The 21,549-nt window shown below is 51.9% G+C and overlaps 1 protein-coding gene and 1 long non-coding RNA gene across 9 annotated transcripts in view; one reads left to right on the forward strand and one right to left on the reverse strand.

Annotated features, from left to right (window-relative positions):
- Window positions 1–1,949: 1,949 nt before the first annotated feature.
- CTNNBIP1 (catenin beta interacting protein 1) overlaps window positions 1,950–21,549 on the forward strand; it is a 47,069-nt gene continuing 27,469 nt past the window's right edge. The window contains exons 1-4 of one of the 8 annotated variants that reach the window (XM_045776853.2): window positions 1,953–2,180; window positions 9,590–9,643; window positions 12,925–13,001; window positions 15,663–15,842. The gene's annotated coding sequence lies outside the window, so the exon portion shown is untranslated. Of the gene's footprint in view, window positions 2,181–9,589; window positions 9,644–12,924; window positions 13,002–15,662; window positions 15,843–21,549 lie in introns of all 8 variants that reach the window. The other 7 variants (XM_045776858.2, XM_087858349.1, XM_045776859.2 and 4 more) reach the window with 7 other exon arrangements.
- LOC148107244 (uncharacterized) lies at window positions 14,270–17,747 on the reverse strand. The gene is made up of 3 exons (XR_015722700.1): window positions 17,540–17,747; window positions 15,440–15,585; window positions 14,270–15,220 (listed from the first exon to the last, which is right to left on the reverse strand). It is a non-coding gene; the product is annotated as an uncharacterized LOC148107244 (long non-coding RNA).

The following is a 21,549-nucleotide window of genomic DNA, read 5'->3' on the forward strand; positions in this document are numbered from 1 at the left end:
AACAATAGATTTATGAAAAATTTGAGAAAAGGAAAAGCATCCATTATTTCACATGGACACATTTGCATTTTATGCATTGCTTTCCCACCTTTATCCTTAAGCATATGTCTCTCTTTTTTTTTAAGATTATTTATTTATTTATTTATTTGAGAGAGAGAGAGAGAGAGAGAGCAAGAGCAGGGGGTAGAGGAAGAAGCAAGCTCCCCACTGAGCTGGGAGCCTGACGCGGCACTCAATCCCAGGACCCTGGGACCATGACCTGAGCCGAAGGCAGATGCCCAACCAACTGAGCCACCCAGGTGCCCCAGCATGTCTTTTAAAAAGGGTATGCATTTGGGGCACCTGGGTGGCTCAGTTGGTTAAGCATCTGCCTTTGGTTCAGGTCATGATCTCAGGGTCCTGGGATGGAACCCCACTCAGGCTCCCTGCTCAGTGTGGAGTCTGTTTCTCCCTCTCCCTCTGCTGCTCCCCCTGCTTGTCCTGGCTCTCTCAAATAAACAAAATCTTTTTTAAAAATGTATTTATACATTATGTCTTGAACACCAAGCAACTTGTTCAGTTTTAATTCATTTGTTTAAACATCAATATTTACATAAAAATAATTCGAATGTGTACATTTTTTGCATTGGTGTGCACTGGGAAACTTGAAGGATCAGCTGGTACACTGTATGGGCAAATATTGGTTGAGCCCTTGCCCTGGGGATACAGGCAAGTCCACCTAATTTTGATAAAATTAAAATATTCAATTATAACTAAAATAGTCATTAACTCAAAAAGAGTAATATGGACATTATGAAATGTAAACACAATAAAGTAAAAATATATATATATCTCATATTCTTGCATAAGAATGGGGAAGAAATGTGAGGGGAGTGGAGAAGGGTGGGACGGAAAAGAGGCGAAAGGAAAGGCTGGAAAAGCTGGGCAGGAGGTCTTCTTAAGTGTGGTTAGTGTAACACTACGTAACTGTTAAAAATGTTGAAAATGGGCCACTCTTAAAGACATGCGTCCCTTTAAAAGGGAAAGTGGGTGTTCAAAGCAATTCATATTTTGCCCAAAAAGGGCTATTTCTCCCTGTACTCTATCCAGACAGAGCCATCTAGCAGATTAACATTTTTTAATCATGGACCCCTTCTCCCCAGAAAAATGTACTTCCCACCAAAACACATGATACTTTAAGTTTAATGGGCCCACGGAGGCCCATCCCTGAGCTTTCTGGGCTCCGTGGATCCAATTCAAGAGTGGACCTAGCTGCTTCAAAGGTAGCTATGTTCCCAGTTCCACCGCGCAGGAAGACCACGCCTCTAAATGTTTTGCAACCTCGTCCGTTTCAAATTTTTCAGGGGTCCTGGAGAAACCGGCCTCACCGAGGATTCCGCCCCGTCTGACCGCTCCCATTTTTAAACACAGACTCGTGTGTGGGAGAGGCCATTATTTTTATGGGATCTATGTGCTCCTGGAGCAGCTAGGGACAGGCAGAGTCGCTTCACCGCAGAGGCAGCTCCATCCTTAATTTGGGCTCCGCCCTCAGACCGCCTCCTCCTCCGAGCCCCCGCCCCTCTTCCCCTGCCCACCCTCCGCTCCACCTCTTTGCTCTGAGCGCCGCTCGGCCACTACTCACGACCCTGTTCCACCCGCCCATCTCGTGGCCCCGCCCCGGGATCCCTGGCCCCACCTTCTCCTGCGGAGGCCAATGAGCGTCCCCGCGCTCCCCCCAGCACCCTCCCCGTATGCAGGAGACCCCGCCCCATGGGCCGATTTAACCAATGGGCGCCCGACGGCCCCGCGGCCCCGCCCCACCCTCGGGACCCTCCCCCGGCGCCAGGCCCTCCTTCCCCCCCCCTCCCTCCCCCTCCCCGGGGCGTTGCGGTGGCCGCGCCTCCGCCGCCCGCGCGGAGCCAGATGCCGCCCCCTCCGCCGGTCCCTCCCCCGGCGGCCTGGCGCCTCCCTCCTTCCCCGCCGCGGTGACTCACGGAGCGGGAGGCGGAGGCTCAACCGGCCGCTCCCGCTGCTGCTGCTGCTGCCGCTGCTGCTGCTGCTGCCGCCGCCGCTGCCGCCGCCGCCTCTGCTGCTGCTGCCGCCGCCGCGGCTGCTCGGGCTGAGCGCGCCCCGGAACAGGCCGCCGCGCGCCGTGCACGGACCCGCAGCCCCCGCCGGCCCGGCCGGGTCGGGCGGCCCAGGTAAGCGCCGAGGCCGGCCCCGCGCCCACAGCGCCGCGCCGGGGCTCGGGGGAGCCGCCGGCCCTTTGTCTCCCGGGGAGGGGCCGCGGAGGGCGCCCCCGACCCCTCTCGGACCCACTGGCTGGCCCCCGGTGCGGCGCCCTGGTCTGGGCCCGGCCTCCTCGCCCCGCCTGGTCGTCGCCGCCACCCGCCTCCCGCCGCTCGCCGCCCTCGACCCCGCCACAGACCACCCTCCAGCCGTCCTCACCTTCGCCCAGGGGTCGCCTCCACAGGTGTCCAAGCCACCCACTCTGTTGTTCACCCCACCGCGTCGGCGCGGTTGTCACCGTCTGTCAGCACTCCAGGTCCCGTGCCCTCCTGACTCTCCCCTCACCTGCTCCTCACGCTCAGCATTCCGATCCTCTGTATAGAGCCCGTCCATATTTCCCCAAAGTAAATGCTGCCAAGGTCTGGCCACTGGGCCGCCCTTCCTCCCTCTCGTGTGATTGAACTGTCGCTTCCCCCTTCCACCTCTCCCCGTGAGTGTTCCTGGAAGGTGCACATTGCAGGCACATGTTTCACCTGTATGGCGGGTGTGTATACGTGAGCCTGCAAAATGAACCACTGGGAGCCCCAAACTGCACTTGTCACCTCCTTTTCATCACCCCCACCCAACCACCTTCCTTATTCTTGAACCTGGTAACCGAGGCACACAGATAGGTCTGGACACCGAACCTCTGTTAGGCCCCACATGCTTCCCTCTCTCTTGTGTGCTGAACTTGTCTGAGCAGTACCTGCTGTCAGGTTAGCCCCTGGGAAGGCCGAGGAGGCTTGCGTTGGCAGCAAATCAAGAGTTTTATGAATAATGAGATGTGTGGCTTGCAGCACCTCCTATCTGAGAATCTAAGTATGCTCTAGCTGTTAATTATTTTGTCTCCTGTCACTCAAAGAACTTACGGAAGTGTGCCTGGCCGGCTGCTGGGTAAATTGAGGCACGGAGTGTGCCAGTATAGGACCTGGAGGCAAGTCAGAGTTTGTCCTGAGGTTTTGTTCCCAAGTGCCTTGGATCTTACCTCCCTGCTGCAACTACTGGGCTCTTGTTCCTGGCTTTAGACCCTAAGTGATACTCATCTTTTGGGCCATTAAAATGTCCAGAGATACTAGTTTCCTCTGATTTAAAGCAGGACTTTGAATCATAAAAAAGGTGCTGGCTGTTAAATGTCAGTGTGTCATTCATGGTTTTCTGGTGGAGTTAGTGGGCCTTGTAAATACAAGTTGCCTCTGTGAGGTGGAGATTCATCCATTCAGTGGTGAGCGCTCCCTATGTGACAGGCACCATGCCGAGCACTGGGGCTCCAATGGTGAAAACAGACCCAGCCTCTGTCCTCCCGAAGTAGACACTCTAAAGAGGAGGGAGTAAACAAATAAGCAAAATAATTTCAGTGGCGTTAAGTGCTATGAAGGACCGGTTTGGCTCTTATTCCAAGTGCAGTTAGAAGCTGTTAGAGGATTTTAAGCAGAAGGTGATAAGATCTAAGTTTTCAAAGATTGTTCTGGCTGCTGTATAGAGACTGGATTGTAAGGCGCAAGGGTAGAAGCAGGGATACCAGCTGGGGGATAGACGACTGCAGCTTCTGGGCAAGAGATGGTGGTGGCTCGGGGGACCAGGCTGGTGGTAGTAAAAGTAAAGAGCTGGAACCTGTCTCCTCCGCCCAGAAGAGGCTGAGAGCTGTAAAGCACACCTTCAGGAAACACCGACTCAGATCTACCCGTCTAGCAGATCATTTCTGGATCATAGTCAGGTTTAGCTCAGCTAACCCTGCTCAGCCCCTGTTGTGAGTCAGCTATTGTGCTAGACTCTAGGGTTACAGACAAGAACAAGGGAATATAACGACGTGCTCACAGAAGGGTCACCCCCTCTTTGACGGAGAGGGCTTGTGGGTTTAAAAGCCAGTTAGAGGTGGAGGAGCGCAGAGCACACTGGGCTTCGGTCTCATATCTGGCTGCATTATTTAAATGAAAGCATTTTTATTGCCCTGCCGATGCTATAAGATGCTCAAAGAAATTGGGACTGTTCTCATGGTAGATGAGACAACTAGTCAGTGGCCATGCACTTGAACTATTAACCAGAATAAAACTTGATCTCTGTGCTGCTCCAAATCTGTGCTGTCAGAACATGTCAGAGGCAGAGGACCTTGGGGGTTGTGTAGGCCAGCCCCCTCTTTTCTGGCCAGGGACCTATGGCCCCTAGAGGCTACATAACTCCTGAAATCCCATAGCAGTTTGTACATTTGTAATGGCACCTGCCACTTTCTACCTCTATTTCAGCTCCAAATGTGTGTACCTGCATGACTCTCAGCTTTCTGAGGCTAGGATCTGTGGTGGATTCATCTTTGCATCCCTCCCAATGTCAAGATCACTGTCTTGCCCAAAAAATAAACTCATCAAATATTAGTTGACTTGTGTGGGTGTCTCAGCACCTGAAACTAGAAGCCAGGAATCCTGGCCCTGTCCCTGTCTCAACATCAGAGCACACTTCCCTGCAGATCCCTCCTCATCCAGGGTGCAGTACAGTGGTTAAGCCAGCCGTCTCCACCGCACTGACCTCACAGAACAGGGCAGCCCTTCCTCGATGGATCTGCTCTCTCTCCAGCCCTGCCTACAGAGAACAGCTGTGGGGGGCGCTGACCACGTCGTTACTCAACACTCAGCAAAGATGAAGTGTAGCTCTTACTCAGAGCATGGACTTTGTACCAAGGCTATCTGGGTTTGGATCTTGGTTTCCGCGGTTACCAGCTGCGTGACCTTCAGCAAGTAACTTAACCTAACCTCTCTGTGCCTCAGTTTCCCCATCTGTAAAATACTAACCAGTTAGGGAGTTGTTGGGAGGATTAAATTAGGTAACACCTATCAGATGCTTAGAATGGCTCCAAACCCAAAGTATGTGGTTAGTTGAAGTAGTAGTTATCATCCCACTGTTATTTATCTGTTTCTTATCTGCCACCAGAAGCTCTTCGAGGGCAGAGATTTTGTCTTTTTTTTTTTGTCTACTGTTGTAGTCCGGTGTCTAAACTTTGTAGGCACTCAGTAAATATTTGCTGAATTGAAACACGTATTGAATGCCTACTTTATGCCAGGCCCTGTGGTAGGTGCTGGGGATATAGCCAAGAACAAGATGACCAGGATCCTCGGTCTGATGGAGACTATGTTCCGGTGGGAGAGACAACCAGTGAAAAGGTAAAACAAAATAATGCAGGATGGTGAAAAGAGAGGCAGGGAGAGTAAAACAGGGCACTAAGATGGAGATGACTGGGATAGGGGTCAGGATCAGAACTCTAGCTTGCTCTCAGGACGTGACTTTGAATGGGGGCCCAGCTGATGGGCACAGAGGACAGCAGGAGCCATAAGCCCAGTGGGGCTGGAACATGGTGAGCGACGAGTTGACAGGGGCTGGACCTGTGGCCATGGTGAGGAGTTTGGGTCTTACTCACCTATTCTGAACAGTGGGAAGTCACTGCACGAGAACTCTTCCATGAGGGTGCACGCTAGGAGAAAGAGCAGGATGGCAGGAAGAGCAGTGAGTGGGCTCTCCTTGTCCTGGGAAGGCTTTTAGAGGCCAGCAGCCTAGCAGTGTTGGCTTCATTCCCATCAGGTTCCTCATTTCTCTGGCCTAGGTGCCCAGGAGATAGGGGAGCCATCAGCTAGGTGTGTGTCTGTGTGTCCTGCAGATTCCTTTGAGCCTTCTTTCCCCGCCCTGAGAATGAGGGTAATCAGAGTCTTGAGTTGAATGAATGAGCATTGCCAGCTCTTAGCATCTTGCCTTGTACCGTGACATGTCCTATTTCTCTACTCCTCTCTGGATGAGTTAAAGCTTCTGGTTTTTTGTTTTTTTTTTTTTGTTTTTTTAATTAAATACCTCTCCTACTTTTTTTTTTTTTTAAGATTTTATTTTTTTTGTTTGGCTCAGGGCGTGATCCCAGAGTCCTGGGATCGAGCCCCACATCGGGCTCCTCTGCTGGGAGCCTGCTTCTCCCTCTTACACTCCCCCTGCTTGTGTTCCCTCTCTCGCTGGCTGTCTCTCTCTCTGTCAAATAAATAAAATAAAAATCTTAAAAAAAAAAAGATTTTATTTTTTTATTTAGAGAGAGAACACAAGCAGGGGGAGCAGCAGGCAGAGGGAGAGGGAGAAGCAGGCTCCCCACTGAGCAAGGAGCCCGACACAGGGCTCAATCCCAGGACCCTGAGATCATGACCTGAGCTGAAGGCAGATGCCTAACTGACTGAGCCACCCAGGCGCCCCAAGTTAAAGCTTCTTGTCCTGGCAGTGACACTGAAAAAACAGAGTTTTGCGACTGGCCTTCATGTGTGCGTCAGGGATGGCCACACACGTGAATGTCACAGAGTCTTTGTCGGGGGTATCCTGAAATTGACTGCGTCGCTGTCCTCCCCCAGCCCACCACCACTTCTCTTCCAGGCCCCTGCTCAGTATCAGCTGTCCCTCTGTAGAGGGTCTGGCCACACTGTCACCCACGAACACCTCCTGTTTGATCAGGACCATGGTGGTACCGAGAGGGCATTGGCTGTCCTTGGTCTGGGCTGAGTGCATGCGTGCAGTTGGGAAGCTCAGCAGAGCACTCCGAGAAGTGGCATTTGGAACCCAGGGGTTCAGCTGGCCAGGAATCCCGAGCTGGCCTCGTTAGACGGGGTGCTGTTGGCCGGCTTCTCATTCAGGCATCCGCCTTGTCAGTTGTGTTCACGATGCCACTTGCTCTGCTAACCTTGAGAGGCCAGCACAAGTCGGTGGGAATCTAAACTTGGTGTTGCAAGTCACTTTCAGGCTCCTGGGACATTTCATTGGCAGAATCCAAAATGCCTGTTAGTCGTATGTCATCTGCAGCCTTATAAAAACTAAGCCCAGAGTGGGTGCAACCCTTTTCTCAAGTAACTTCTTTTTTTTTTTTCCAATGAGAGTGATATGTGCTCATTGAGAAAATGAATGAAAATGGCATTTTACATACATTGTCTCATTTAATCCTCACGCTAGTTTTGGAGATCGCACCATTAGTACCATTTTACACATTCAGACGCTGAGGCCCGCAAAGGTTAAGTAATTTGTTACAGGTCAAGCTAGTCAGGAACAGATCAGGATTCAAACCCAGGCAGTGTGTCTCCTGGTCACCAGCTCGGAGCCCCATGTTAGATACTGCTTCTCAGCACAAACAGTAGAGAAGAGAAAAATCTCTCTTAAGCCCAGTGTGGGTGACACTGGCCAGAGTTAGCTGACTGGCTGCTGCAAAGGGTTTGAATCCTACACCCTTTCCCTGTCTCATCTGACCTTGGGCAAGCTAATTAACCTCCCTTTACCTTACTTTCCCCAACTGTAAATGGGGATAATGATACTTGTACCTTCATAGCTCCCAGGGGCATTGTGATGTTTGAGCCAAAGTGCTTTTGAACTTGTTTTACGAAAGGGCGCTGAGCACCAATTGCTGTTACGCGCAGTTATTAAAGACCCATTATGCCTTGATCCTCCACAAAGGCTTGTTAAAAGGGAAAGACAACAGTCCCCAGAGGGAGAGGTGTCCTTGTGGAGGACACAGCTGGACCAAAGCACTGTTTTCCTCCTTCCAAAGTTTCTTAAGGATCAAGGGTCATGACTGTTTCTCCATTTTTCCTGGTTGTGTTGTAGTGTGTAAGCTTCTGTAAGTAGGTCTCTATGCCTCATACAGGATTGAGGACTACCGATGGCAAGGCAGAGAAGGGGAATAAAGGGCTCGGTTTCTAATCCTGGTTGTGATGTCTTTATAGGATAAGCCAAGAACACAGAGATACCAAGAAGTGATGGCGGTTTTCCATTCGTCCTTCCTTCCTACCCTCCTTCCTTCTAATGATTCACTGATTCAATTAATAAATATTTACAGAACTTTTATTATGATCTGTGTAATGAGCAGAGTAAAAATAGTTCTTCCCCATGCAAAGCTTCTAGTCTAGGGCCAGGAGGCTTATTATCTAGATGGAGCCATGGGAATAAACAAAGAATGTGTTGGTGAATGTTTTGAACTCTCAAGGAAGAGTCAGGATATAATTTCCAGGCGTGTACATCAGCTCCCCGTGGATACCTGCCCCAGGTGGGCCTTAAGGTGTGGGACGGTGTTTGGCTTCCCAGAAGAACAAGGGAAGTGTTAACAGATTAGAGCCCCTCTGTGTCGTACTTAGAGCCCCTCTGTGTCGTACTTAGCAAAAGCTGCACATTTCCACCGAGAGCCTTGACCCTTTGTTATTTGAATTCAAGTCAGGAAGGAATGATCATAGGTTCTTCCCAATTTTTTTTTCTTTTTTTAAGTTTATGCCACCAGTCTGGTGCCTTTCTTAAGAAATGACCACTAGACCTTGTCTCTCCTGCCTGTCAGGTCTCCCTCTGCCAGCCCTGGAAAGCAGGCATCTGGCAGCAGGCCCCAGTGGGGCTAGCTGCTTGGTGCTCTCCGGCAGGCCTGCGGAGTTCCCGAGGGGACTGGTGCCTGTAGACACCTATGTGGGGTCAATTTATAGATACGGGGGCGGGGAGGGTTATTTCTTCCCCAAGTCTTCCCAGCATCAGGCCTCGGGATCCCTTCAAAGAGCGAGGTCAGGGAGGCCCAGCAGGTCATGGGAAAGCACATAGTGTTCTTCCTCTGTCCCTCCAGCAGGGCTGGGGTGGAGAGGGCAAAGGGCTGGCAGAGACATCTGCCCATATTCAGAGTGAGAGGAGGATCCAGGACAGCACACTCCTGGGTGACGTGACTTTTACCAGCCCCTGACATGTCACTGCCTTCCTGGTGCTAATCAGCTGCCCCTTTGGTCTGGGGACTCATCACCATCCGCTCCGGGATCAGGAGCAAACGGCTGGCCCAGCAAGAAGGCCAGGTCCCTCAGTGTCCCCGGACTTCTTTAAGTGTGGTTGGAGCCCACAGTGATGCTGGTTCAGCCAGGAGAATGTGACACTTCCATGTCCTCTCCCATGTGGGGAGCTGGGTGGGAGGCTTTTGGAGACCAGCTCCAATTAAGGTTTTTTCAGGCCCGACTATCTCCTGAGTGTCCCACCCACATGTTTCCTGCTGCTGGAATCCTGTGGTCCGTGCCCCTGAGCTGAATAACAGCTCCAAGACAGATGAAGTTACCGCCTCGTCATCCCGCAGTCCTGGATTCCGCGAGCCAGGCTTCCTGTGGAGATCAGGATCCCGTGGGTTCAAACACCTTTCCTGATGTGGGCCCCACCCTTGTTCTTCCTGCTAAATCACCAGGCAAACCAGAGGCCCTGTTGCCAAGGACAGGCGTTAGCCTTGACACGCCCCCACCCAGACCAGGGCTCACAGCCCCCTGCTCCAGGCAGCCCTGGCTTCCCACAGACCCCTCCTGACCCTCGTCTCTCACAGAATGTTCTTCTGCTGCAGGAATATGAACTGAAACGTGTTTCGGACCTTCCGGGTTTCTTCTGTTCTCTTCAGGTAGAGAACATTTGAATGATTTTCTCTTTGTAATTTTGTTTCTCCCGTGGGGGTGGGGGATGGAAGAAGGCCGATTTATAGCCATGAAGATGTAAATACTACCGAGATGATTTGGGGATTTTAAGCGGGTCAAGTGGTTCTGAGCCCCCGAATGATCCAATCATATTTACAAAGGTAGGGGCAAAAGGTGGTAGGTCAGCTCGGGGAAGCCATGATCTCAGACCTGTGAGGGCCATTGCTGACCGTGTGCTCAGCTTCCCGACTGAGGCAGAGGGTGTGTCAACCCCCTGTCCCCGACCCGTGTCTGTTCCCGCTGTTGCCACTACCCGCTGGCCTCTCTCAAGGCACACGGCGTCCCTCCGGCCGATCGCTGGAGTTGCAGGAAGATGGGGTGCCAGTGATATTTAGGAGGATGTGGGGGGGCCTACAAGCCAGCAGGTCGACTGTGGGGGTGTCTCTCCAGGGCCCTGGCTCTGCTTTTTTGCACAGGGCAGCCTTCTGGAGCTTACGGTAGAGTGGAGTCAGCCAAAACACGTACAGAGTCCTCCCACCCCCGCCAGGGGGAATCTGCCACTCTGCCTGAGGCCGCGTGCGCCCGTCACCCCACGTTTGCCGCAGGTGTCGGCTGCCCACGGGAGAGAAGAGGCTCGTTAGGCCTGAGAGCCAGGACAAGGGAGTTTGAATGTTCCCCACCAAGCACTTCCTGGACCGGCGGGACCATCCAGAGGAAGAGCTCTCTCTTATTCCTGTCTTCTGACCCCATTCCCCTTCCTTTAAAAAAAAGCACTCATTTCTTTTGGCCTGGGTCAGCGAGACATAGTATAGAATTCAGAAGGCTACACAGTCTTCCTTCCTGGCTTCCCAGCCCCAGAAGAGACCGCTGTCAGCCTGTGTCCTGTGCGTCTTAGCCAGCGACATTCTGCACGTGTGCACGTGTGTCATGCACACGCGTGATCACACACACATGCACTGTTTTCACACTGTCATACACAGTGTTCTGCGTCCTGTTGTTTCCCACCTCACAATAAATACTGGAACTCATTCCATCCCAGCACCATCTTCGTTGTCATCATTCAGCTAATACCTCTCGAGCACTTCTCATGTGCTGGGTATTGCTTTTTTTTTTTTTTTTTTTTTTTAGATAGGCTCCACGTCCTGCGTGGGGCTTGAACTCATGACCCTGAGATCAGCAGTCACATGCTAGATGCCCCCACATGTGCTGGGTATTGTTAAAAGTGCTTTACTTATAGTACTCATTTACTCCTCACAAAAATCCTGCAAACTAAGTACTGTTATTGTCCACAGTTGGCAGACGAGTAAACTGAGGCATGGAGAGATTAAGTTACTTGCCTAAGTTCATTTAGAACTATCTTACTCATTTTAATGGTTCCATAGCATTCTTTTGATGGGTCGTATTTTAATTTCTTAAAACCAGTCCCCTATTGGTGAGCATTTAAGTTTTCCGTCTTTTATTACTATTAACAAGGAACATTCTTATACACATTTTTGTGCACTTAAGGGTATCTGTAGGACAAATTCTAGCTGAATCGCTAGAGCAAAGGGTGCGTCTGTTTAGATTTGCAGTATTGTCAACTCACTGTCATGGAGATGGTAACATTTTATGTGCCCATGAAAATTGTACAGGAATACCTATTTCCCCCATCCCTTGGCAGAAGTTGTCAAACTTTTTGATTGCTGCTAATCTGATAGGTTAGAAGTGGTATGTCATTATAGTTTTAATTGGCATTTTCCTTATGAAGAAATAGAGGAATTTTTCATTTCATAGCTTCAAGAGCCATTTATGAGCAATGTGTTACACCGTTTGCTCATTTCTTTCTTGAGCTGGCAGTCTTTTCTTATGGCTCAACAGGTGTTCTTTATATATTAAGAAAGTTTGTCCTACTGCTGTGATATAGTGTACACCTAGCTCAACAATTCCTCGTTATTCTTTTGATTATATATTTCTTTCTATGCGTAGAGTTTTGATTTTTGTATGATCAGATTTCTGAATCTTTTATAATGTTTAGGTTTCATTTCATACTATTTTCTTGTCCCACCACTTTCCTGCATTTTCATGCAATATACTTACTCTCTATTTTAGACATTTAAAACGTTGTTCCAAAGCGAAGGCATCAAAGCCGGCATCACCAGAAATGGGGCGAACCAGCCCTGGGTGCCTCCAGTGGGGTGTTGGCAACAGCTATGATAGCTTCTTGCCCAACAGTTAGCCTTATTCTAATTCTAGGGAACAGATAGGCAAATCCAGGTTGTGGGACGTCCTAAATACAACGTTCCCGGACTCTAAAAAATGTTCTTGTCGTGATAGACAAAGAAAAGCTGGTGAACCACTCCAGGCTAAGGGAGGTGAAAGAGCGTGGAGATCGAATGCACTTGAGATCCCCCACTGGATCTTGGATTGAAAACCAGGGACGGCCAGGGTGCCTGGACTCGGTGGATTGTGTGACTCTTGATCTCATGGTCATGAGTTCAAGTTGCACGTTGGGTGTTGGGATTACTTAAAAATAAAATCTTTTTTTTTTTTTAAGATTTTATTTATTTATTCGACAGAGATAGAGACAGCCAGCGAGAGAGGGAACACAAGCAGGGGGAGTGGGAGAGGAAGAAGCAGGCTCATAGCGGAGGAGCCTGATGTGGGGCTCGATCCCATAACACCGGGATGACGCCCTGAGCCCAAGGCAGACGCTTAACCGCTGTGCCACCCAGGCACCCCTTAAAAATAAAATCTTAAAAAAAAAAAAAAAAGGAAACCAGTGATGGCCACAGAGGGGGGCTGGGAAACTGGGACATGGGCATACGTCACAAAATACTACTGGGTCAATATGAAATTCCTGGGGGGTGCAAATAGTGTCCCAGTTCTCTGTGGGAGGATGGCCTTAGGAGACAGTGATGAGACACTGAGCAAAGTATTGTGGTGTCCACAGCTTACTTTCAGATGGCTCAGGAAGAAAAGCAGGGTACACATCTCCATATGCCCACAACATGGAAAGACATGAGGCAAATGTGGCAAAATGTTAGCAAGCGGTGACTCCAGGGGCAGGTATTGGGACGTTCCCTGTACCAGTCTTTCAGCTTTTCCATGGCTTTGACATTTGTCACAATAAAAAGGTGAGGGAAAAAAACCCCAACTTTGTTCCATCTGGAATCTATTTTGGTCTGGTTCCCTTGGCTTTGCCTGGTGCTCCTGGGTTACCGTCCTGGATTTCTGGCTTCTTTCCTCTTCCCTTCCAGTGTATACCGTTGTCTATTTCCCTTTCTCTTAGGAACCTCTTTTTTGGAGCTGGAAATTTTTATGACCTGGTATCTTTCTGGCAGACTTACGTGGCTTTTCTAGAAGCAGGTAAGACCAGTGCGCATTGGTGCTGGTATTCTTGTTTTGTTCCTACGTGGCATTATGTGCTCCAAGTAAATTTGCAAGGAAGTTTAGTTCTCTGAGACTGGAAGCCTCAGTCCTTGAGATTACCATCAAACTAGTATGTAGTGTCGTTAACCTCTCTCCCCACGATCCTTGATAGAAGCTTTTTCTTCTCAGCTGCGAGTTTTTGCAAGAGGTCAGGCTCCGCTTGCCTTACGTGGACACGGGCTTGTAAAAGACTCCTGTGTCTCATTTTATGAAATGTGACAGTCTTGGGTGGGTAGCTGGCCTGTAAAACCAGGAGCCTTTTTGTCAGGGGAGTGGTAACAAGCCAGTTTTGCTGGGAGCTTCTGCTCCCCGTCCGTGGCTTGGTGACTAATGGTTTCGTGGCTTTGGGAATGAAGGATGTCATTACAAATGGATGATGGGGATTTGGCGGCTGAACTCGATTATCTGGGTGTGCCTCGTCTGGGTGTTTATGCCTACACCCTTTGGGAATGGGGACAGTTTCTTTCTCAGCCCTCACACGGGCCCCAGCAGCCCCCAGTCCATTTCGGTCCACTGTTCTGAGCTTCTCTGTGGTGGCCCTGGCCTGGAGCAAACCCTCTAGGTGAGCACGGCTGGATTCCTGCTGCGCTCCGTGCTGCGTTTTCCCACCCCCTAGGAGCACGTGTGTTTTCCCTGACCACCCCTCACCTCTCCAGCCGCCACCACGTTTGCCCTCAGGCTGGAGTTTTGTGGCCCACTGGGGAGTTCTCATCTTCATGTTACCTCCCCATCCCCCCCACCTCGAGCTAATGGAATAAACGCATGTGGATTCTGGCGTTGTCTTTGTTTAAAACATTTTTGTTTTTGATTATCAGCTTGTTAAACATTTAGAGAGGGAGGAAACTGAGTCTCACAGCCTCTTCTGGGGAGGTTTCCTCCCTCCTCGGATTATTTTTTTGTTCAGAGGTAGCTGGAGGGAAAGGAGAGGGGAGGTCACTGCCTGTGTCATAGAGCAGAAGCAGTTACCCAAACAAACAGTGTGGCTAATGGGACGCGTGGGTAGAATGGATCCTTGCAATTTGTGGGAATGGCATGTGTATGGTTTTGAGGTCAACAAACATACCTATGCTTTATACAAATCAATGCATACCTAGATGTTGAAAGCTTACAGGGAAGAGGAGGCAGTAATCCTAAAATTTATGTTCTTTTTTTTTTTAAGATGTTTAAATTTATTTATTTGAGAGAGAGAGAGAGAGCAAGCACCCCGGGGGGAGGGGAGGGAGAAGCAGGCTCCCCACTGAGCAGGGGCTCAATCCCAGGACCCTGGGATCATGACCTGAGCCGAAGGCAGATGCTTCACCAACTGAGCCACCCAGGCGTCCCCTAGAACTTACTTTCTTAAGAATTTATAGGAAGAATTTTCACCCAGGAGGCCATACTTGGAGCCTCCCAGCGGATCCCAAGGATAGTCATCCCAGAGCTGGGCGGGAAGGACCTGCGGGCTCTGGGGGCACAACCAGGGGACTGAGCCCTTGCCCGGCAGGCGACCCCATTGATTTAATGACCTAATTCTCACAACAGGAAGTTGGAGGCCTTCCTGCCCTGGGATTCTGAGGGGATGCAGTGAACCCATTCAGGAAGCTTATTTATTTGAACCAATTATAAGAGACTTTAATGGAGGGAAGGGATGGAGGGAGAGCTGAGGCAGAGGGAGAAGAGCTGCTGAGGCCGGTGACGGGAGGGGAGGGGAGGGCCGGGCCGGGCCGGGCCATGCCTGGGCCTGCCTCTGGGAATGAGGCTTGTCCCTGCCATTATGAGGGTGGTGTGAACTTGTCCATAGGTTTCTGAGTGAAGGGACCTCATGTAGCTCCTGATAAATAAATAGCGTTGGCAGTCTTTCCCCTTCCTCTTTAAAAAAAATCTTTTAAATTTCCCAATTTAATTAAAAAATTTAAATGGTGACCCTGTAAGAATTGGCATAGCTGTGGGCAGTGGGGTTGACAGGATTTCCATGGGTTGAAATTTCCACTGTGGCCTCCCTCCTTCTCTGGAGGTGACACAAGGTCTGTGAAACCTCCCGGCCAGGCTCCTTCCCGCTAGGCCTGCAGCGGACTTCCGCTCTCTCCCTCGGAAGACTGACCGGCAAGGCAAAGTGAGTTTTCTCTTGGTAGAGGGAGCAGGGGCGTCAGCAAGCTGGGGACATCTCAGATATTGATCTAGGTCACAGGAGAGAAAAAGGGTCCTTCTGTCACCAGCCTGCACGGGGTGGCTTTGGACACCACCAGGTGCTCAGCCCGTGGTGAGGATTGGGTCATCCAGCCTGGGACACCTCCTGCCCGGGAGGGGGGAAGAGTGGGCTTGTACCCATTTGAGAGCTGACGCTTCCAGCTCTACCATCACTTATAAATAGACCAGGGCTCTGGAGTCTGCATTACCCACTCCCTGGAACCTGCCAGAGGCCGAGGGTCACGAATCAGACTGAATCAGAGGAAGATCCGGAGCCGGGTTTTGTAGGCGCGCTGGTTCCTGACTTCAGGTCTCCGGCTCTGGCTTGGCCAGGTTTCAGGGCTCCAGCTGTTCTCTGGGAAGAAAAAAGAATCTTTTAAAATTGGGTCAAAAGATGCCTTTTTCCTTCTGTCCTCTTCCCCTATTGTGCAGAGAGAACACCGCCACCACCTGCGTGTGCCTTGGTCAGAACCACAGTCTCGTCACTCAGCCGGGGATCAGGAGTGTCCCCGGGCAGCTGGGGAAACTTCCTCCGGCTCTGGCTCCGCGTTCCCTTCCTGTTTGCATTGTTCTCAGCTGAACCGCAAGAGGCTGTCAGAGCAGGCCTGCCAGGTACTCTTTCTTAGCTGTAAAAAGGGGGGTTTCACCCAAGTCAAGACTTGAAGATACAGTACTATCTGAGTAACTTACTTTTATCAGTTAGGCCAAAATCATTGGAAAAATGTCTTTTGAGCCTGAAGGTCTAAACAGATGCTTCTATCAGTGCAGCCGCACCAACATTATATAGTCTATTCAGACGGGCCCCTTCTGTTCCTCCATGCCTCAGATTCTCTGTGGTGATGGCGCTGAGGCTGGGAGCTCCTTTGTGGTTCCCAGGTGACTCTAACAGGCTCCCCAAATCCTTTCATTCACATGACAGAGCCCCAGATGGGACCAGCGGCGCTGTTCTCCCCTCCCCATCCAGATTCTTCAGCACACAGCCTACGGCCTGCAAGCTCTCTGAGGGTCCACAAAAATACTGGAGACTGAAGAAAAAGCATCAGCTCCCTCTATGACTTAGAGCAGAATCCCACGTCATGAGATACATGCGTTCATTTTAATGTCTCTGAGAATAAGGCTGCCTGGGGCCTGCCCACAGACAGCTTCCAGCTGGGAGGTGGAAGGAGATGTGCAGACACCCCCCGGGGGGAATGTCAGGCGGCACCATGAGGCAGGAAACTTGGGCAGGTGTGAACCCAGGGCTCAGGGCAGCCCAGGGAGGGTGGTACAGAGCAGAGAACAGTAAGTAGGAAAGGGTGTTCTAGGCCGAGGGACCCGCAGCTGCTAAGGCCCAGAGGTGTTGGAGGAGCCCCGTGCAGCTGATAACTTGGAGGTGGCCGCTGAGCGGGTGTAGGGGCCGGGGCTGCCACAGGCATCCCAGGGCATTCGGCAACATCCCTGGCCCCTACCCACTAGCATCCTCCCCATTACGACGACCAGAAATGTCTCAGACATCGCCAGATGCCCCCGACTGAGCACACCCGCTGCACAGGGATGTGGTGGACAGCGGGGTCTGACCACCTGCCCCTGCCCAAGGCGGGGTGTGGGGGAGCCCTTTCTTCTCGCCTCCTGTCCAGTGCGCAGGTCCCGGGGAGCCCTCTCTGGGCAGGTCTGTGCCCGTCCTGCAGCCCTTTGTTGTTGTTGTTGAAAGATTGATTGAGGGGCGCCTGGGTGGCGCAGTCGTTAGGCGTCTGCCTTCGGCTCAGGGCGTGATCCCAGCGTTCCGAGATCGAGCCCCACATCGGGCTCCTCTGCTAGGAGCCTGCTTCTTCCTCTCCCACTCCCCCTGCTGTGTTCCCTCTCTCACTGGCTGTCTCACTGTCAAATAAATAAATAAAATCTTTAAAAAAAAAAAAAAAGAAAGATTGATTTAGGGGAGAAAGAAGGAGGGAGAGTAGGGGAGAAGCGGAGGGAGAGGGAGAGGGAGAGAATCTCCAGCAGACTCTGCTGAGTGAGGAGCTCGACACGGGGCTTCGTCCCTGGACCCTGAGATCTGACCTGAGCCAAAATCAAGAGTCAGCCGCTTAACTGACTGAGCCCCCCAGGCACCCCCTAGAGTGCCTTTGGTTTATGTGACATCCCCTCGGATGCCATGTGCCTGAGAGCCTTGCTCTGCTCTGAGGGGGAGTCTTATCCCCGAGGCCCTCCTGACGCTTCCAGGTGCCGCCCTCCCAGCCTAACTGTGCTCTTCTGTGTGGCTGCCTTCCCCTGGTTGTCAGGACAGCGGCTGCGCTCTGCTTTCTGTTGGGTTGTTTTGAATCGGGTCTTACCGGTTTGATTTTAAAGCTGCAAGAACCTTCACCCGGGGCCTTCATCAGAGCCGTTCACGCCTGGAATGGAATGAGCCGACCGCATTGCCGTGAAAGGCAGGTTCAGCTCTGAGGTGGGAGGTGTTTGGGGGGTGAACCCCAAGAGTTTGGCATCACTCCTGTGCCCACGGGCCCGCAGCCAGAGAGGAGCAGGGCTCAGCTGTGTTTAGGCCTCAGTCCCCACTGCAGCAGGGCCTTCCGATTGGGCTACACACAGCTCCCCACCCCTCAGGGGTGCCCTCCCCAGAGAGCAAGTGCAGGCCCCTCCTATTTGACCATGTCCCCGTGGCTTTTCAGTGTTTTCACAGCTTTTCATTTTGATTTCAAAGCTGCGGAAAAGTCGAAATAGTAGTGAACTATGCCCTTTACCTGGTTTCAGCAGTGTTAACCTTTTGCCACAGTTGCTCATGCACTCAGTGCACGCTCGCACGCACTTACGCGCACGCATTTTCCCCCTGTACACTTGAGAGTAAGCTGCAAGCCTCGGGGCTTTCACCCTTGCATACTCCAGCCCGTATGGCTTAAGGACCAGGGTATTTTCCAGCGCAACCAGGATAAAATCACATTCAACACACACAACATTGATACAATACCATTATCGAATCAATACTCCCTAGTAAAGCTTCCCTAATTGCCCAATAATGGCCTTTATGACTCCTTCCCGCGTCCCCCTCCCCTGGATCCCATCAAGGACCATTCACTGTGTTTAGTTGTTATGCTGTATTATCTTCTTTTCTGATTGGCAGGAGTTTGGGGCTCTGGCCTTTTTTTTTTTTTTTTTTTCCTCTAAAGTGGATTTTCATTTTAATTTCAGTTAAAATGACTGACACTTCTCTCAACTCCTGAGCCAGGAGGGGCTTGATAGGATGGAAGGAACTCATGCATTCAAATCCAGGCCCTGTCACTTCTTAGCTCCGTGGCCTTGGGCAGGTTACTTACCATCCCTATCAAATGGGAATAATTCTTACCTTGCAGGCTTGTTGCAAGTACTAAAATTAAACGAGACAATGTGGTGAATGTGACTTACCGTGTGCCTGGCCCTCGGAGAATGCTCCAGAAACAGCAGTAATTATCATTGTTGTTCTGCCACATGGCCTGGCTTCACAGAGCAGGAAGGAGCTTTGAGTCAGGGTTAACTTGGGTTGGCGACCTCAGGAGGAACTCCTTATCCCAAGCTCATGCCCGGAAGAATGATGCTGCGTCCTGCAGACTCCCGGACTGGCCAGAGCTGCCATTAGACCTGTTTTGCTCCTCCTGGTGGAACATGGTTCGAGAATGCTGAGCCTGGCTCTGGATTGAGGAGGCTGCAATATGGAATTTATTAATTAAGGCAGTTGCTCATGAGGCCCCAGAGTCCAGGAGGTTGCAGTTTAATTACTGAGAGCAGAGCTTATGGAAATTCTCTCCAGTGCCCCAGTTTTGATGTCGCTGAGGGTCTGAGCTGCCGCCTGGTACGGAGCAGCAGACCAGGCTCGGGCCCGCCTCCCTCTCCTTGGCCCTGAGTGCTTTCTGCCCATTTACATGTAGCCTGGACAGCATGTCGCATAGTGGTTCAGAACTTGGACGGTCTGGGTTTGAATCCTGCCTCAGTGGAGAGTGGAACGGACTGGCTGAGTGATCACTGGGTGATCTCTGCAGCTCCGTGTCCTCCTTTGTTGAACCTTATAAGGACGTTTGTTCTGAAGCCTGAATGATTCATGTACATGAAGGGGTGAGCGCAGCACTTGGCCAATAGTTAGAATGCGCGTCAACTATTTCTTTAAAGGCGTTCTCACCCCGGGGTGATTGTGCCTCCCGGGGAACACATGGCAATGTCCGGAGACATTTTGGTTGTCACAACCAAGGAGGAGCCGCCGCTGGCATCTCGCGGAGAGAGCCCGGGGAGGCTGCTGAATGTCGTATGATGCCCCTGACCGTCCTCACAGCAAAGAACTCCAAAATCTCCATTGTGCCAAGGTTGGGAAACTGCTTGAAAGCACCCCAGTGATTTAGGGCACTGTGTGGAACATGGAGGTGGGGTCCTGCCCTCCCCCCCCACCCAACCCCGTAGTTCTTCACCCCTTATCATTCCTTTGAGCCAGTTGGGGACCGATGGTTGAACTGGGAGGGAAGAGGGAAGAAGGGAAGCTGGGTGTGTTAAGCCTTTGAATTCTTACTGTGTAGTCTTGTTCCCACCACCCCCCATCCTATAACAAAAAGATCACCTACTCACATTGTCTGTTGTCACCTTGTGATCTCATTAGAGTAACTAGTGTTTATAGAGCGTTTGCTGTGTGCCAGGCACTGTGCCGAGTGCTCTCTCTCTCTCTTATCTCATTTACAGCCCTGATAGGCAGGTGCCATTATCATTCCCATTCTACAGATAAGGAAACTGAGGCTTTCTGATGGGAAGGCTCTAAGCTGTCTGCGGCTCAACCCCTGGTCCTTTCCAAAACTGTTCCGCTGCGTCTCTCCCGTCTTGGTTGATAGGAGTGCCGCCTTCAGCTGCTCAGCCCCCAGGCCTGGGCGACCCTGTCTCATGCACCTGCCCCCACTGCATGCCGCGCCTGCTGGCCCTCCCGATGTCCTGTCCACTCCTCTTGCCTGGATTCCCACCACGGCCTCCCCTTGCGTCTGCTCTCAGCCTCCCGCCTCCTCTCTGTGTCAGACTCAGGGCGGTCCTGCCAACACCCAAGTCAGGCCAGGCTATACCTCTGCTTGCTGCCCCTTCTTACAGGTCCAGGTCAGGTTTTCCAGAGGCCTCACTGCTCTTTGCCCCTTGTCCCCGTGCGCATTCCCTTCCTGTGGCACCCGGGGCCTTCCTTGCTATTCCTCCAGCACACCCACCCTGGGGCCTCCATCCAGCTCTGCGACAGCTCCCTCCGTCACCCCGTTCCAGTCTTTGCTGAGGAAGGCCCACCCAGCCACCCCACATTCCTGGTTCCCCTCACCCAGCTCGATTTTTATCCTAGCACCTGTCGGTCACCTTCTTCCATCCACACTATATTATTTCCCATTGATTGATTTTTATTTTGTTTCGTCTGCTCTCCCCTCTCACCAGAGCATGTAGGGATTTTTGGTTGTTTTTTCACTGATATATCCCAATACGTAGTAAAATACATTTGTTGATTGATGACTTCCCCAGGGCCACCGGGCTGGTGATGCGGTCGCCAGGATGCCAGATCTTCACCTTTACACATGTTGCTCCGTCCCCCTCACCCCGTTCAGGGCCTCGTCTCCCAGATCTGGCTGCTTACCACGTTTTGACTCTGTCTCCGGAACACTTTGCAGATGTCCACTGTAGGAGCAACTTTCTCTGAAGGACGGTTCCGCCCTACTTGCCAGCCCTCGTGGGCTCCTCCGTGGCCCGTGGAGCCCAGTCCTCGCTCTAAAGCCTGTCCTCACGGCCCTTACCAACAGGCCTCCCACACCCCTGCCCGCGGCCGCCGTGCCAGCCACACTCTCACCCAGCTGCCATCCTGCAGTTCCGCCTGCCAGCATGCCCCCATCCCCCATCCTCACCATCCCTTCGCCGGCATTCCCAGCCCAGGCCCCGGCTCCCTGCTGGTCCGGAGGGGGCTTCCCCTCCAGCTCTGCCCCACGGTCTCCTTCCCGCTGCAGCCACAGTGGTCTCGTGAAGCTCAGACTGAGTACCCCGGCTTCAGTGCCTCTCCTCAGCCCTCTCAGAGCCCCTTGGGGCCCAGTACCAGCTCCCCTTGACGCCTCTCACCCGACACCTTCTTCCTCCAGGTTTTCCAAAGACTACATCTTCTCCTCTGGATGCCTTCCCTCAGGGCTGAGTCAGGCTCCCCGCTGCGTGTCCTCAGGGCACCTTGCACTTATCCTGTGCACTTATCCCTCCCGGTGTCTGGGGGTGCACGCACCTGGGTGTGACTCACTGGGAGCCCCTCATCACAGGCAGACCACGGCTGTTTTCTCTCAGCTGTGTATCTTCGATGCCTGGCACGGGGCCTGGCATGGAATAGACGCTC

The sequence above is a fragment of the Ursus americanus genome, chromosome 33 (genome assembly GCF_024610735.1).
Source record: "Ursus americanus isolate L20-20 chromosome 33, mUrsAme1.1.p, whole genome shotgun sequence".
In the NCBI taxonomy this organism is placed as follows: domain Eukaryota; kingdom Metazoa; phylum Chordata; class Mammalia; order Carnivora; family Ursidae; genus Ursus; species Ursus americanus.